This window comes from Lissotriton vulgaris, chromosome 4_1, assembly GCF_964263255.1.
Source record: "Lissotriton vulgaris chromosome 4_1, aLisVul1.2, whole genome shotgun sequence".
NCBI lineage: Eukaryota > Metazoa > Chordata > Amphibia > Caudata > Salamandridae > Lissotriton > Lissotriton vulgaris.
In genome coordinates, this window is record NC_141691.1 from 1,663,252,606 (window position 1) to 1,663,270,123 (window position 17,518).

Below are 17,518 nucleotides of genomic sequence, written 5' to 3' on the forward strand. Positions count from 1 at the left end.
TCAAATCAAAATATAATCCAGCGAACATCATGTCATAACCAAATCAATTCTTTTTAGGAGTGTTCAGCATTGCATAGTTTTTCTCTGAACTATTGTGAAGTTTTTTCAAAATTTCCCAAATTTCGGGCACTTCACAAAAGTTCAGAAGATTTCAGAGATCAGGAGTTACTTTATAGGTTTATATTGGTAGGAGTGCTCCACATGAAATGTGTTAAATTTGTCTTTTAATGTTGGACAACAGTGGCCATCCAAGCACACTTTATCGGTGACCCACTGTAACGACCGGATTTTCAGACCAGATATCACCAGCTCACCAAGACACCACCAATCCAGCCGAAACGTACCCATCTCCCTCCCCAGAGCCTACTTACCACAGTACCTAGGTACCTTCCTGGGGATGGTCAATTAGCAATATACAAGCTCATATCATCAAAAACACCACTAAATCTATAGGATTACTAGGAATACTCACTGATTACTATGGAATTCCATGTCACATCCTATGATCTCACCTTACAGTCGCACGGCAACTCAGCCCCAGACTATGCTACCCTCCTCCTCATAGTGAAGGGGGCAGTTCTGATCACTTACCATTACACACTGACCTCAATCAGTGCTCACGCAAGCCGCAATCCTGCGGGTATGCACACCGTATCCCTCCGGTGCTCACTCAAGCCACAATCCTGTGGGTATACACACCGTATCCTCCCGGTGCTCACGCTGCCGCCACAATCAGGTGACGATACACACCGTATCCCCCCGGTGCTCTCACTAACGCCGCTACACAACGGCGATCACTGTCCTATTGATATCTTCAACTCTCTCTCTCTCTGTTGGGTAGTTTCTCTATATGTCTAATATCTACAGGGGATGCAATATTATATTTTATGTGGTAGATAGACAGTTCGATCCTCTCACACATGAATGGCCAAATCACAACATGAAAAGGTTATTCTCTGATTTAGGCGCTCACTGCTCCCTTGCTCAGTTACCACTTACCCGGACGGGAAACACATCCGTCCACATAACAGCATCTGACTAGAAGAAAGGTTAGTCCTATCATAATAACAACACTTGCACAGTGGTTCACTAAGAACTGGGGTCCCTTTATTACACAATAGCAAATTATAACATCACAATAACTAACAATCTAGACATAGCCTGAAAAGTAAAGGGAAATAGACACATCTAAGGAACACATAGATCTGCGGGGTCTACAATGGCAAATAAGAAAGCTTTATTACTAACACATCCACATATAGCTGAATAATGAATTATAACAGGACTGCACACCGCTGAAAGAAAAGGGATTAATCAGTGCAACAATACAGTAGGGAATATAGCCTAGGAAATAAAGGAAAGGATTAATGTATATATATGGGCACTAATATAACAGGACAGATATCACATGATTATTATGAAGTCTTGTTCTAGCTGTCATCTGGGTCCCTCTCTCGTCTGTGCCTTGGCTCATCTCAGATTCTCCCCTGCACTCTTGGACACACATCTGCGACGATCACTCTGCACTGGATTCCTCTGTCTGTCCCACGAACTGTCTTCACCTTCCAACTTCAGTCTAATGATATAGTTTCTGCCGCTCTGATAACCATCTGCTCCACTAGCTTCTTCACTCTGTCTGATTCTTCCAGCTCCAATGTCCAACTCACTTCAGCTGCTCCCACAGACTAATCCACGATGTAACTTCAGTCTCTTCCAAAAGGTATCACTCCAAACTCCAGCTGTTAACTGCCTGCTCCAACTGATCTCTTATGATGTAACTTCATTCTGTCTCCAAAGCATCTTACTCCAACTGCAAAGCAACTTATTCTGATTGCATCTTCTCCAGACTGCATCTCATTCTGACCAGCTCCCTCTGATCACAACTCCTTCTGACAAGTAACTGCTTCTGCCCACAACTGCTTCTGACTGCTTTCTTCAGCTCCTAAAACCATCTGCCTTCTACCATTCCAAGATTCATCTGACCGCTCCAAGATCCATCTGAACACTCTGCCTCTCTGCACTTCGCTAATATGGAATGCTCTCCCCTAGTGGAAAGTTCCAGCCAGTAGCCTCCTCCCACCAAATCCATGTACCAGGCTCCCTGCTCCAGACGCCCTCACAGTGATCAACTGCTTGTTTCGTCTAGAGACTTGAGCCCAGGGACATTTCTTGTTAAGATTCAGCTCCGGCCGGTTCTCTCTAGTTTGCAAAGAGCGAACAACACCTCATAACTAAAACATCACACTTTGACCTACAAGCATCTCAGTCTGCAGAGGCAGAAAGCAAAATGGAGTCTCTCTGGTTCTGGGCCTTGTAGGCCCGAAAAGGATGAACTATACACATAACTCTATCAAAGTACATACACAAACCCTACCAATAGGTAATATAAAGTCAGAACTACAGGATCCACCCTCTACTATAGGTCTTCAGGCCTGAAAATGATGAAAGGACACATAATTATGTCAAAGCCAATAGGCAATAGATGGATTAGAGTCAGAAATAAGGGATCTATCATCATATAAAGCGGCTATCCTCTAGTTCATGCTTCTAGGTCTGAAAAGAGGCCTGAAAAAGACCAAAACAAGCTAAGATTAGGGATCTAGGATGGTAGCAAGCTAAAGTCACCATCACTCAGAAATAGAACCAAAATCCCGGTCAATACATCCACTCTGTGCCACTGCACACGGGGAAGGTAAAAAAAGAGGGATAGTCATGCAAAGCAAGGTTTTAGTAGGCAACTAAGACCAAACAGCGCATCCTATAATCGTAACTTTCCTGCATAAGTATCTGAAGCATCACCTGATATCCAGCTATTAAGTGATAAACCTAGAATCAGAGGATGATGGTCCGACCTTGGGTGTTGGTGCTGTCAATGCTCATTTTGAGATGGTTTTTGCAAACTGTATTGTAGGGTAAACTGCTTGCCACCTAAATCAAACAAATCACAGCCCCCGGCACAGCGAGCTATTTTGCTCCTTGTGAAAGGAAAAAATATTGTCACTCACAGTGAAGGTGGCTCATCCATCATCCCATGATGTGGTGGGTGAAACAAAAATGTGAATGACAATAATAGACCAATGGATGAAAATGGTTGACTGCAATACATATAACTTTAGTAACATTGTAATGTCTTTGTTGACACCAATCTTACCGAGAAGTATTTCATTTAAGTGAGCTGATACAGTTGTGCACATTTATAATGCACCATTTGACTGTTGTAGTGGAGCAGGCATGACTCACAGTCTCTGTGTTTAAAACCCTAAGTCTGATTGCAGATGGAGATAAGGAAGGATACCACTGCGCAGGTGGGAGAACCACAGTCTGCTTTGTTTGAAGAAGCACTGTCGATAGTGCACTACAACTGCTTTCCAATGGAGCAACCCTTCGTAAGACAATGAACCAGTCCCGGGCTTTAGTTTATTAGAGGACTTCGTTTTACATTTAATGTTAGGATGATAAAGGGCCTTCAAGTCCCAGGATGCAAAGCCAGGCGTGGATTGATTGGTCACATGCACGGCTAAACTTACTAAAGAGGAGCACTTTTGATGGCAAACTAGTTGCCAAAGTTTACTTTGCATTTCGATGTCCACAATGGGTGAATGAAAAGCCTCGGATTACGCCTCTAATGTTTTCACAAACGTCAACCTGTGCATGCACAGGACATGGTTTATGGGCATCACCAAGAAGCTATACGAAGGACAAGAGCTGTGCACTGAAGAAATGGGTTTCTGAGGTTACTCGTCTGAACTTTTTTCCCAGTCCAGCTTTTATATTATGTGAGTGACCTGTTTATTTTTACAAGTCCCGGAGCACAAAGCAAAACCCTGAATAAGTTTACTACTGGGGCACAGAGCTAGAAAAACAGATATGTCTGCAAGCCTCAACATCAAAAGACAACAATGTACTCACCAGTTCAACAATCCGATGATGTAGGCACTGAGCAGCATGACCGGGCAAGGCCTCCAGGAAGGCTGCCGTAGCGGGTCAGAACTGCCGGTTAACTCTGCGAGTTCTCAACGGCAGCGCTTGACAACACAAGCATTCACTCCTTAGCCCAAGCACTAAATGCAACAGGGTCTCCTCCATTCACTTATCCACGGCAGCCATTTAAACAAGCATTGGCATAGCCAATCAGTCTCGCCTTTGGGACTTTATAAGTGTTTAGCTATGCAGCAGTTGATGTTGTTGCACCAAGGGTATTGTGTTGGATAATTAAACACTTATAAGATTCCAAAGGCGAGACCTATTGGCTATGCCAATGCTTGTTAAAACATATATGGCTCCCAAGTGTTTGTAGATGTTCAGCATTCTCATGAGCACATTAAGTATATATTTTAGGACTTGGTGCTGCTGCTATTCAAAATGTTAAAGAGCACCAAGGAAGAACAGGTAAAGGGCAGCAGGATTGCAGGATGCAAGTTCACACATTCACACAAGCACAACCAATTTTACGAAAGATGCAAGCTACCTTTGTATACACAAAATAGTTATCCTATAAAGGGGAGACTGACAGAAGAGGGTGAGGTGGAGAGAGTCAAGGTTGAAACCGATAGACAGAGGACATTGTTAAGCAGAGAGAAGGAAGGGTTACAGGTACAAAAGAGTGAGGAGAGAAGGGAGGGTGAAGCAAAGAGAGGGAGGATAGGAAGAGAGGATGGGGAGGTGCAGAGAAGGAGGCTGGTGAGGTAGAGACTGAAAAGAGGGCCGAGAAAATTTGGGTTACATAAGGAAAGAAGAATGCAGAGGAGGCATAGTCAGAGCATGGAGAGGTGGAGAGAGTGCAGCAGAAAGAGTGAGTGAGAGAAAGATGTGTGTGGGTCAAAGAGAATAGAAGCCAAGGCAAGGAGAGATGTGGAGAACTAGAAGGGTGAGGCAGAAAAAGTGGATGGTGAGGTGAAAAGAAGGTGAGGTGGAGAGAGAGATGGATGAGGTGGAGAGAGATCTGGGTGAGGTGGAGAGAGAGATGGGTGAGGTGGAGAGAAAGGATCATGTTTGACAGAAAGCAGAAGAGATTCCATAGGTACAAATCCCAAAACAGGCAGAATTTAAACTAATATGCATGACCTCAGCCGTAGGTAGAGTATGCAGCTTAGCAGCCCACCCCACACATACACAAAACCCCTCCAGGATACCTGGGAGATGCTAAGCAACTCCATTCATCTAAATAGCCCACCCATGCTTTTTCTGTCTCTCCCAGATTCCGAATCCGGGAGCCGAGCCTGCATATGTGGTACATTTCATTATTAAACCTGTCATGTCTTTCAACCTCCAACCTAAGGGTGCAGGAAAGCATATACTTATATTTGCAAGATAAAAGTGAAAATATGGGTCGAGAATGAATGGTCATCACCTTTGGGTAAAAAAATAAAAACAATCTAAAAGTAACCTTCTTTGTATCGGACAACTGGACAGAACACACCTGCATTTACAGCACATGTGAAGTGGCTTAGAACAGCAGTGGTCATCAAACTTGACCAGTATTAAATTATTTTCTTACTGAGGCAAAAGAGTACTTCTGTATGTCATCAAACCGCAACATAACATGAAGGAAAAGAGGCAAATCCTGCTTTCTTAGCCTATGTCTCTATGCTGCGCCAAGCCGGACTCATGAATACCTGCAGAGCCAGGAGTCCGACTCCGCCGCCAGCTTTCCTATCTCAGCTATATACCGTTCATTTTCGAACTTCTCCGTGCTAGTTGAAGCGCGCTCAATAGAAATAGAAGACAGACTTGCCATCACAACACAATCCGGCGACCATTTTGGAGTGGTACATCCTGCGCGAAAATAGCAATAGTAGCTGAACATTTAAAAATTTGCAAACATTCGTGACAAGAATTTTCAATTCTATTAAGGACTAGGAGGCGAGGATTATGCTTAGTCTCATTTCTTTACTGACACATAGCAGCCAATCACATTACAGTAAAGAAAAAACAGAAATACGTCACCCATGAACCCAGGGCAACCATAGAGTACACCCATAGTATATAAACAGTCTCAGAGGTAACCACTTCCTCTTTCTTTGTCCAAAATCCAGTAGGAAGAACCAATTAAACATCAGAAACTAAGGAGAACATCATCCGAAAGGACCAAAATCCGAACGAGGAGGCGGAGGAACTTCCAAAAGCCACAGGAACAGAAGCAGGCCAACGAGGAGTAGAAACTCGCAGCAGAACTTCCACAAGGGCGGAGCCGGAGGAACCTCACTTGGGATCAGAGCCTGAAAAGAGACACAAAGCCGTAATACACATCCTGTGTAATCATGAGCAAATAAAGGGTGGGTAGAGAAAAAACCAAAGCATTCATCACATTTCATTAGGAAAAATCTATGAAGCATTGCATAGTAACAATATAATAGATACATGCATATACAACGGGTGGGATAATCCTCGCCTCCTAGTCCTTAATAGAATTGAAAATTCTTGTCACGAATGTTTGCAAATTTTTAATTCTATGTCAGGACAGGAGGCTCCGATTATGCTTTTTTAAAGCTGATCCACCACCACAGAAGCAACACTATCGATAGGCTTGAAATAAAAAGTCTTAAACACAGAAGCAGACGACCAATCTGCAGCCTTCATGATATCAAACAGAGTAACACCCATGGAATAGGCTTTGGACGCCATCGCACCACGTGCAGAGTGTGCGCCAAACACAGAAACATCAATTCCAGCTTCAGACATAAGCCCCCGCACCCAGCGCGCCAAGGTGGCCGGAGAAACAGGGCGAAAAGGCTTTTGTAACGCAATCAGAAGCTGACCCTGCATGTCTGAGCGCAAAGAAGCGGTACTCACCTCATAATCCTTCAGGCATTGAACCACACAAAGGTTGGGGTGAGAAGGAAAAGAAGGATAAGAAATAGAAGGCGTATTAGATTTGGTACGTCTGGAGAGACGAAAGGAAACCCCTTCAGGAGTGAAGCTGCGACCCGCCAGATCCAAAGCGTGTACATCCGACACGCGCTTACATGAGACCAAACATAGCAACATAGTCAGTTTTGCAGATAGCTGCTTGCGAGATAAGGAAGTATTGGAAGGCCAGGCCTCCAAAAATCTGAGGACAACTGAAACATCCCACAAGGTAACATACTTAGGGGTGGGAGGTTTTGCAAAACGAACACCTTTAAGCAACCTGGAAACAAAAGGATGTTCACCCGCAGGTTTCCCATCAATGTGGGCATGACCCGCCGAGATAGCAGACCGGAAACCGTTGATAGTCGAATAAGCCAGACCAGAGGTGGCTAAGGAGGCCAAGAAATTAACAATCATGCTGATATCTGCTGAAACGGGATCAACTTGTTGTTGTGAACACCAATCACACCAACGCTTCCAAGACCCCTTATACCGTTTGTGAGTATTGGGAGCCCATGCTTCACTAAGGAGCCTGGAAGCGTCGCCTGAAAGGCCTGGGAGCGACCAGCGATCCCCGAGATCCTCCACGCGAGAAGAGGGAGGGAGCCTGAGAGGATCAGGGGATGAGGATCTCCGAGAGGGTCCAACAGGAGATTCCACAATGGGGGAAGGAGAAACGGTGGGGCCGAACACATTTCTAGAAGGACCGGAAACCACGCTTGAGCCCTCCAGAGAGGGGCAATCAGAATCAGATCCGTCTGAAATCGCTTGGAGTAGGCCAATACCCTGGGAATCATTAGAAATGGAGGGAAGGCATAGCAGAGGGTCGATGGCCACTGCTGGAGAAAGGCATCCGTGGCCAGAGCCTGAGGGTCCGGCCTCCAACTGTAAAAATGCGGAAGTTGCGCATTGAGGCGTGAGGCAAAGAGATCTAGTTGGCAAGGACCCCAACGCCGATGGAGAGCACGGAAGACCCGGGGATGCAGCCTCCAATCGCTGTAATCTCGGAGATGCCTGGAGTGCCAGTCCGCTATCTGATTGTGGCATCCCGGAAGGTACTCCGCAATAACAGTGATCTTCTTCTGCAGACAGAAGTGCCAAAAATCTTTGGCGATCTCCGCCAGGATCCTGGACCTGGTCCCGCCCAGTTTGTTTACATAGCGGACTGCCGAGATATTGTCCATCCGGAGAAGGACACAACAACTGGTCTGTAGTGGGGAAAAACATTTGATCGCAAAGGAACCCGCTAGGAGTTCCAGACAGTTGATATGAAGTTTCAATTCCTGAGGGGACCAACGACCCCCGGTCGAGACCGAACCGCAACGGGCTCCCCAGCCCCACCGACTGGCATCGGATTCTATCACCAGATCCGGAGACACACCGAAGAGGGCTCGGCCGTTCCAGGCCTCCATGTGGTCCAACCACCACTGCATCTCCCACCGGACCTCCTCCGTAAGAGGAATTTGATCGGAATATCCGAGGCCTTTCCGGAGATGAAGAATTTTTAGGCGCTGCATTGCCCTGTAATGCAGGGGACCCGGAAAAATCGCCTGAATGGAGGACGCCAGCAGACCGACTACACGTGCCAACGACCTCAACGACACAGTCGGTCTGGAAATAACAGACGTCAACTCTCTCTTGATATAACGCATCTTTTGGTTGGGCAAGAGAAGTTGACAAGTAACCGAGTTGATCTGGAAGCCCAGGAAATCGATACGCTGGGCTGGAACCAAAACCGATTTCTGGACATTGATTAGAAACCCCAGAGACTGTAAAAGAGTGATGGACAATTCCAGATGTTGAAGAAGTTTGAAAGGACAATCCGCCATAAGGAGAATATCGTCCAGATAAATAATCAACCTGACACCCAGCGACCGAAGGTGTTCCACAACTGGTCTCAACAGCTTCGTGAAGCACCATGGTGCTGACGACAGACCGAACGGGAGAACCTGATACTCGTACCAGACTCCCTGCCAAAGAAACTGGAGAAAACGGCGATGAGGTTTGTAAATCGGAACCGAGAGATATGCATCTTTGAGGTCCAGCCTGACCATCCAATCCCCTTCTCGAAGGAGATCCCTCAACAGATGGATGCCCTCCATCTTGAAATGTCGATAGACGACTCCGCCGTTGAAGTCTTTCAGGTTGAGAACAAGACGAGCACCGCCCCCTTTTTTCTCGACCAGAAAGACAGAACTGGCAAACCCCTTTGGATGACGGGTGGTTGGAATCACTGCCCCCTTTTTTAGAAGAGAGTCTATCTCCTCGGAGAGACAAACCTGATCCTGAAGAGAAAAACGCAGACAAGGAGGGGGACAAGTCTGATGCATCGGGTGATAGAATTCTATCCTGAACCCCTGAACAGTTTGTAGCACCCAAGCATCGCCGGAGAGCATGCGCCAATTCTGCAGGAAAAACTGAATGCGACCCCCCAACATCACATCGCATGCATGAATCAGGCTCACCTGTAGAGTGGGAATCTTGGTACTGTCCCTGATGACCACCGGAACGTCCTTTGCCGTACTGGCCTTTTCCTTTTCTGGAAGGATAAAAGTTGGCTCTCGATGAATAACCTGCGTCGTAGGAGCCTCTGTGTTGAGAGGAATTGCCTCTCTGGGACTGATTGGCAGAGCCACGGCCGAACGAGCGTCCCCTACCTCGTCCGGCCTTTCCAAAAACCGGACGCATGGCTCGCCGCAAGGAGGCCTGCGCCTTGTCGATGCCACTGAAGGTGGATACAAAGCGTGTAAGTTCCTTAAGGAATGGCTGACCAAACAGGAGGCCGTCCGCCTCAGGGCCCGACTCAGAAGTGGCCAATTCAGAGAGTCTAGGGTCAAGCTTTAACAAGATGGACCTGCGACGTTCCGCAGACATAGCACAGTTCGCATTACCCAATTGGCAAATCGCCCGTTGCGCCCATTCGATCATCTCCTTTGGGTTCACAAGGGCAGAAGCTTCTTGTGCTCTGAAACCGAGGTCCAAAATCTTAGTGAGAGGCCCAAGCAGGTCTAACATTTTATCTTGACAAGACCGCCAAGATCTATCAAGGCCCTTCTTTGGGTCCTTGGCATATTTTTTCAAATACGTGACCATCATGGGGTCAACGTCTGGAGTCTCAGCCAAGTGGGCAGACAAATCAGGCCTCGGGCACTCTGATCGCAACCGGGCACGAACTGAAGCCTCAAAAGGTTGGCGGATATGCGTCTCAATGTAGGCTGCTACAGCTGGAGAAGGCACCCATGAAGAAGAGTTTGGATGGATTATGTCTGCAGGCTCGAAATTGAGCACCTTAGGACGCTCGGGAGCGTCTACAAAATGTTCTTTACAGACCCGTTTTTTAGGTGGAGGGGAAACATGGTCTGAAGATGCTGAAGATAGCACATTGTCTGAATCAGCCTCGTGAAGACCAGCAGATGAGGATGGTGCAGCTGCTAAACTTTTAGCCAGACGCTGAAAGTCAGTCTTGAGAGGGTTAACAGGCGACTTCGCCGTCTTCTTGGAAGCAGGCAACCAGCCTTGCTGTTGAGCATAGAGATTGAGATGACGCTTCAAAGGGTTAATAGCACGTACTAGTGCTTTGTTAACGGACTGTTGAACACCCTTGTCTAATTGTTCAACTAAGTCCTGTTCCAAGGAGCCTTCCTCCTCATCAGCATAATAATAACAGTCGTCTTCAGCGTCATCAAAATAATCAGCCATTCTACAGCAAAGTAGAGGTAAGTGCCCACAAGACGACTTGAACAATATGGAGTGTTGACAAAAAACACACGTCAAGGGGGAGTGTTGAGACCCCAAAGCAGGCTTGAAAGAAGCAGGAATAAACCTGACTCGAAAAAGTATTAGAATGTGGAGGGAGCCAAAGCCTGCACCAAATAGAACACTCTAGGCAGAGCCTATGCCACGAAAGCTTCAAAACTCCTGCCCCAGCTCTCTGTAAGCCAAAGCGTCACACGGGGTTAAAAGTTCCAGTCAGGCTGTGGGCGTAGACGTCAGGGACGACATTCACTCAACCGGCGTCACTCGAGCCGGAAATCACCAATGCGCATGCGCGACACGGGATGCCTGCTGTCAACAAAAACGACTCAGGAGCGCTCGCGCTCCCCGCACGAGTCGCTAACCCCTGCTCCCGCTCCACTCCAAGTACAAGACACGGGCAGCAAGCGCCCTGTCATAAGGGAGGCGAACACGCGCTCCCGGACGGAACTGCAGCAGAAAAAACGGCAACGGACCCTTAAAGAGCAACCGGAGCCTGAGAAACGCCGAAAGACGTGACAAGCAGCGCAATGAAAGCGCGAAGCATACAGCAAGTACGCGCAAGTATAACAATCAATACAGTAACCATGTAAATGCAAGAAAACACAGTTAACAATGAAAAAGCACTTAACTGGCTGCGGAGCAGCAAAGAAAGAGGAAGTGGTTACCTCTGAGACTGTTTATATACTATGGGTGTACTCTATGGTTGCCCTGGGTTCATGGGTGACGTATTTCTGTTTTTTCTTTACTGTAATGTGATTGGCTGCTATGTGTCAGTAAAGAAATGAGACTAAGCATAATCGGAGCCTCCTGTCCTGACATAGAATTTACATCACCCCTTTCAACCGGGGTGTACGCATCTGCAGCACTTACTCCTTACGAGTTTCTGACAAAGCATTGAAGTTTGTTACACTGACGTTCTTTCACTAAGAAAGATAGCATTGCAATCGATAGAGGCTACCATGTCATAATTTTCACGGTGGAGGTTAAAATTAAATCTGTTTTGCTGCTTTAATTAAAATTTGAAAATCTGTATAATAATAATATTGCAATTGTTTAGAATTGTCGCAAATGATAGGACAGACTTTAAAACACTGTCAAAAAGCAAATGTAGCTGCAGTAACCGTATATAAGCTTACCAGTGCCTTTAAATATAATCATTTAACACCCCCAATGTTACATACGTGACAATAACTCCAAAGCTGCCTTCATCTACAAACTATTTAAAAAAAACACACAGGAATGCATTACAATTTTCGCTAACTAGGATGGCCAAATTCCTAGGAAACATTTTGAGTTTTGGTAAAATTTAACATATTCCCGCAAGGTGCATTTTAAATCCCAACTAAAATTGTGATCTTTAACATCGTACAAACTTTAGTCACCTGTTAGGTATTGTACTTCCAAAATCAGAGGACCAGTGTGATTCAGTGTGATCACTTAATATGACAATGACAACAACATTATAATTCTATGGCAGGACAGGAGGCTCAGATTATGCTTTCTCGATTTCTTTACTACCAACAGCAGCCAACAGGAACATAGTAAAGAAAAAAGAGCAAACTACAACTCCCATGAGCCCTTAGGCAACCATATAGACTACATGTTATATAAACCACCATAGAGGACAACACTTCCTCTTTCTTTGCTGCTTCGCAGCCAGTTAAGTCCATTTTTCTTACTTATTACAGCTTGCATGTTTGTTTATTGCATTGCCTAGTATCTTGCTTTGTGCGTTTACTCACACGTTGTATGCCGCTTTTCAGCTGCTCCCTTTGATTATTGCCGCTTCACCGTGTGGTTCGTCGCCTCTGGCGTCCGTTATTTCGGCGTATGGTGCTTTGTTTATTGTTAAGCTTCTGAGAGCGCGTGTCGCCTCTCTTGTACTACGAGCGCATTGTGCCCGTGTGTCTTCTGTTTTGTGGAGCGGGACCGGGGCTCAGGGGCTTTCGCGCTGGTGTCGCGCGTCGCTCCTCTTCCGGAGTGTCAGGCACGCCTCCGCGCATGCGCGTTGGCTTTATTTACTTTCCGTGTGTGTCACAGAGCCCAGACACGCTCGGAGGCGGCGTTGCTTGTTGTGCCTCAGCCCACTGCCTGCCGGAGAGCCCCTCAGGATGCCTTTTTCCCTCAGAATAGGGTTTAGGGCTGTATAATCTATAGAGGCGTTGCCTAGGGTGACTATATTTGCAAGCCTGTCCCTCCACTTTTGAATTTACCTGTCTTTGGCGAGTTGGTTGCTCTGCCTGTTAGGCTTGCTTGGGGCTGTCACTCCCCCTGACTGGGTCGCTTGGTTTACGCCTTGACCCTTCTTTATTATTATTTTTGTGGGCTTATTGGTGTACATATATATATTTATATATATATTTCCTCAGTGGTGTGTATTTTCTTTTTTCTTCCACCATGGCTGAATGTGAGGACGCTGAGGATTATTATTACGATGAGGAACCCGAGGAGTCCTTTGAATACGACTTGGTCGATGCCCTTGACCAGGGGGTCCGACATTCAGTCAATACTGCGCTAGTACACGCAATAGGACCTCTGAAGCGCCATTTGACAGATTACGCTCAGCAGCAGGGCTGGATTCCGTCCTCTTCGACCAAACACTCCTCTAAGTCGCCTAAGAATCCTCATAAGTCTGACTTTATGAAATTAGCCAAGTCCTTATCTGCCCCTACTGTGTCTAAAAGGTCCCATCCTCCTCCCCCGGACACGAAGGACACCTCCTCCTCTCCGTCTTCAGGTCTCTCTGGTCTTCCCCCTGCTAAAAAGTCACGCAAAGAACATTTTGTTGACGCCTCTTCCCATCCTCCGGTCCTGACCTTTGAGCCAACGGATATCATCCATCCCAACTCCAAAACTTGGTCCCCTGCACCAGAGGTTGCTGATTACATACACGCTCACATCCGTGATTCCTTTAATCAGGAGGTGCGCTCTCGGTTACGTTCCGAGTGCCCTCGCCCGGAGTTGGAGGATAAATTAGCTGACACCCCAGAGGTTGATCCGAAAATTTTGACATACCTCAAAAAATTCACCAAAGACCCGAAGAAAGGGATTGATCGCTCTTGGGGCCTGTGTCAGGATAAGCTACTTGATCTTCTTGCCCCCCTAACGAAGATCCTGGATTTGGGTTATCAGGCACAAGGGTCGGCGTCTGGCATCGACCCGGATGAGCTTATTGGATGGGCCCAACGGGCTATCTGTTTCCTGGGAAACGCGAACTGTGCCCTGTCCACCGAACATAGACGTTCCATCTTATTGAAAATGGATCCCCGGTTGTCTGAACTGGCAACATCTGAGTCGGGCCCCTTGGCTCAGGGTCTCCTGTTTGGCCAACCATTCTTAAAAGAATTAACAAAGTTCGTTGCGACCTTCGACAAGGCGCAGTCTTCCTTGCGCAGGGCGTTCCGCCCGGTTTTAGCCAGGGCCGGACGTTCTGGGGGGCGTTCGTTCGGCCGAGGTTCTGGTCAGCAACGTGGCCAGCAGTCCCTCCAGGGAGGGGGTGGACAGCGTCAACAGCAACATTCCTCCTATTCCAGTTCCAAGACGACCTTCTACCCCTCCCGTAAAGGTCGTGGTCAAGGCAACAAAGGAGGCTACGGTGGAAACCAGGGAGGTCGCCAAGATTTCTCCTCAACAGGTGAGCTTGATTCCTTACGACAGTGTTGTTCTGGGGGGCAGGGTGCAATTTTTTCTAGAGAATTGGCGCACGATCTCAAACGATGCATGGATCTTGCAGACAGTTCAAGGGTACCACATCGAATTCTATCACCCACCCCTTCAGGGTCCCGTCCCTTCTCCCCTTGTTTTTTCCCAACGAGATCGAGAGGTGATCTCCAAGGAAATCGATTCTCCTCTTCTCAAAGGGGCCATTGTGCGCACGACCCTACATCCACAGGGGTTCGTCAGCAATGTGTTTCTGGTGGAGAAGAAAGGGGGAGGATCTCGCCTTGTGCTCAATCTCAAGGAGTTCAACAACGGGGTGGTCTATCGCCACTTCAAGATGGAGGGCATCCATCTTCTCAGGGATCTTCTTCGCAAGGGTGACTGGATGGTTCACCTAGATTTGAAGGACGCTTACTTGTCCATTCCCATCTTTCCGCCTCATCGCCGCTTTCTTCAGTTCCAATGGTCAGGAGAGTGGTTCGAGTACACGGTTCTCCCGTTCGGCCTATCGTCCGCTCCATGGTGCTTCACGAAGCTCCTGAGACCAGTTATGGAATCGCTGCGAGCGCGGGGGTGCGGCTAATCGTGTATCTGGACGACATTCTTTTGATGGCTCAGTGCCCGCTGCAACTACGTTCCCATTTGTCGTGGACAATCGATCTGCTTCAGTCTCTCAGATTTCTAGTGAATCCTCAGAAATCTCATTTACAACCCACTCAGTCGATAGAGTTTCGGGTTTCCTTGTGGACTCGATCTCTTGCCAGCTTCTCTTGCCTGCCCAGAAGGTCAGGTCTATCAAGAGGGAATTGAAGTTACTGTTGTCTGCACCGAACGTTTCTTTGCGGTCGATCGCTCGGATTGTCGGACTATTGGCCTCTTCCATTCAGGCGATCTTTCCGGGTCCCTTACATTATGGGGCCCTGCAACGACTCAAGATCCGGCACTTGCAGAAGGGTCTTCGTTATTTTGACCTTGTTCCTCTGTCACAGGACGCGAAGTCGGAGATGTTGTTGTGGCTCCATCACATGGAAGCCTGGAACGGGAAAGCCCTGTTCGGCTCGACTCCGGATTTGGTGTTGGAGTCGGATGCGAGTCTATGGGGCTGGGAAGCCCGTTGCGGAGACATGACGACGGGCGGCCGTTGGTCTCGGGACGAATTAGCCCTTCACATCAATTGCCTGGAACTTCTGGCGGGATCTTTTGCTATCCGCAGCCTTGCTCCTCAGGCCACCAGATGTTGCATTTTGCTCCGCATGGACAACATCTCGGCGGTGAGGTATGTGAACAAACTGGGGGGAACACGGTCGAGACTGTTAGCAGAGATTGCGAAGGATTTCTGGCATTTCTGCCTTCAGAGGAAGATCAGTCTTATTGCAGAGTATCTCCCAGGTCGCCAGAATCAAGTGGCCGACTGGAACTCTCGCCATCTGCTGGACTTCAGCGACTGGCGTCTTCACCCCCGTGTCTTTCGGACTCTGTCTCGCCTTTGGGGTCGACCTTTGGATCGATCTCTTCGCCTCTCGCCTCAATGCTCAACTGCCCAAGTTTTACAGCTGGCGTCCGGATCCGGAGGCTCTTGCCACGGATGCCTTTCTCCAGACTTGGCCTCCTCAGCTTTGCTATGCTTTTCCCCCGTTCGCAATGATCCCGCGAGTCTTGGCCAGAACGAAGCAGTTTCAATCGGAGATCATTCTGATAACTCCTCTTTGGAGGGCTCAAGCGTGGTTTCCGGACCTTCTGGAAATGAGTTGCTCGACTCCGTTCCTGCTTTCTTCGAAGTGGAACCTACTGTTGGATCCTCTGCTCCATCCACATCCTCTAATTCTGTCGGGCCAGCTCCGTCTGGTGGCGTGGCGTCTTTCGGGGAACGCTGGAAAGTCCCTAGATTATCTGGAGACGCTGAGAGATTTATCAATGAAGCTTGGGCCCCCAACACGCGCAAGCGTTATGCGTCAGCTTGGCGTCGATGGTGTGATTGGTGTTCTGAACGAGACCTGGATCCCGCTTCAGCTGATGTCTCTTTAGTTGTTAATTTTCTTGCTTCCATCGCTTCTTCTGGTTCTGCTTACAGGACTGTCAATTCTTTTCGCTCCGCTCTCTCTGCGGGCCATAATTTTGTCGACGGGAAGCCTATTGGAGAACATCATCTAATCGCTACATTGCTTCGTGGAGTTCGGATGGCTAAGCCGCCATGTCTGAAGTATGTAGCTCTTTGGGATGTCTCCGTTGTGTTACGTTTTCTGGAGGCTTGGCCTCCCAACGCTTCTCTGTCTCGTAAGCAATTGTCTGCAAAATTGACAATGCTTTTATGCTTGGTATCTTGTAAGCGTATCTCGGATGTACGCGCGTTGGATCTAGCGGGCCGTTCTTTCTTTCCCAGAAGGCGTTACTTTTATGGTTTCCAGACGTACAAAGACTAATCTGTCTACTGTCACTTATCCAGCTTTTCCTCAGCACCCACAGTTGTGTGTGGTCCACTGCATAAAAGATTATGAGGTGAGTACTGCTCCTTTTCGTCAGGATTTGTCTGGACAGTTGTTGATTGCTTTACAAAAGCCTTTTAAGCCTGTGGCGCCAGCTACTCTTGCTCGTTGGGTACGCTGGCTTATGTCGGAGGCAGGAATTGATGTCTCCATTTTTGGAGCTCATTCCGCGAGGGGTGCCATGGCCTCTAAGGCTTTTCATGTTGGTGTAAGTTTGCAAGACATTGTGAAGACGGCTGATTGGTCTTCTGATACTGTGTTTAAGACATATTATTTCAAACCCATTGTGGATATTGCCTCTGTTGTGGTGGACAAGCTTTGAACAAGCATAATCTGAGCCTCCTGTCCTGCCATAGAATTAAAAATTTGCAAACATTCGTGACAAGAATTTTCAATTCTATTAAGGACACGGAGGCGAGGATTATCCCACCCATTTGTATTCTACTGCATTGTCTATGTTGCATCTTTGCTTTGCTATGATCTGCAATGTTTCTTGCATTGATTTTTTCCCCACCCTATGTGATGCTACCTTTACAAGGTTTGGGGTTGTGTATTACGGCTCTGTTTTTCTTTCAGGTTCGGACCAGAAGTGATCCTGCGTCGTGGTCTCTCCTGCATTGTTTTCCGCTCCTTTGGATGTTGGATCTGCTGTGTTTCCTGATGCGGCTTCTTCGCTTTTGGATGGTTGCCTGTTTCCTGTTGGCCTCTTTTGCAGTTGCCTTCGGACTTTTCCTTCAGGATGGTCGGCGGTACTTTCTTCAATGACTTTT

The 17,518-nt window shown here is 47.4% G+C and overlaps 1 pseudogene; it reads left to right on the forward strand.

The window, feature by feature from the left end:
• The first annotated feature begins 13,863 nt into the window (after window positions 1-13,863).
• LOC147724382 (uncharacterized) lies at window positions 13,864-17,094 on the forward strand (annotated as a pseudogene).
• The last annotated feature ends 424 nt before the right edge of the window (window positions 17,095-17,518 follow it).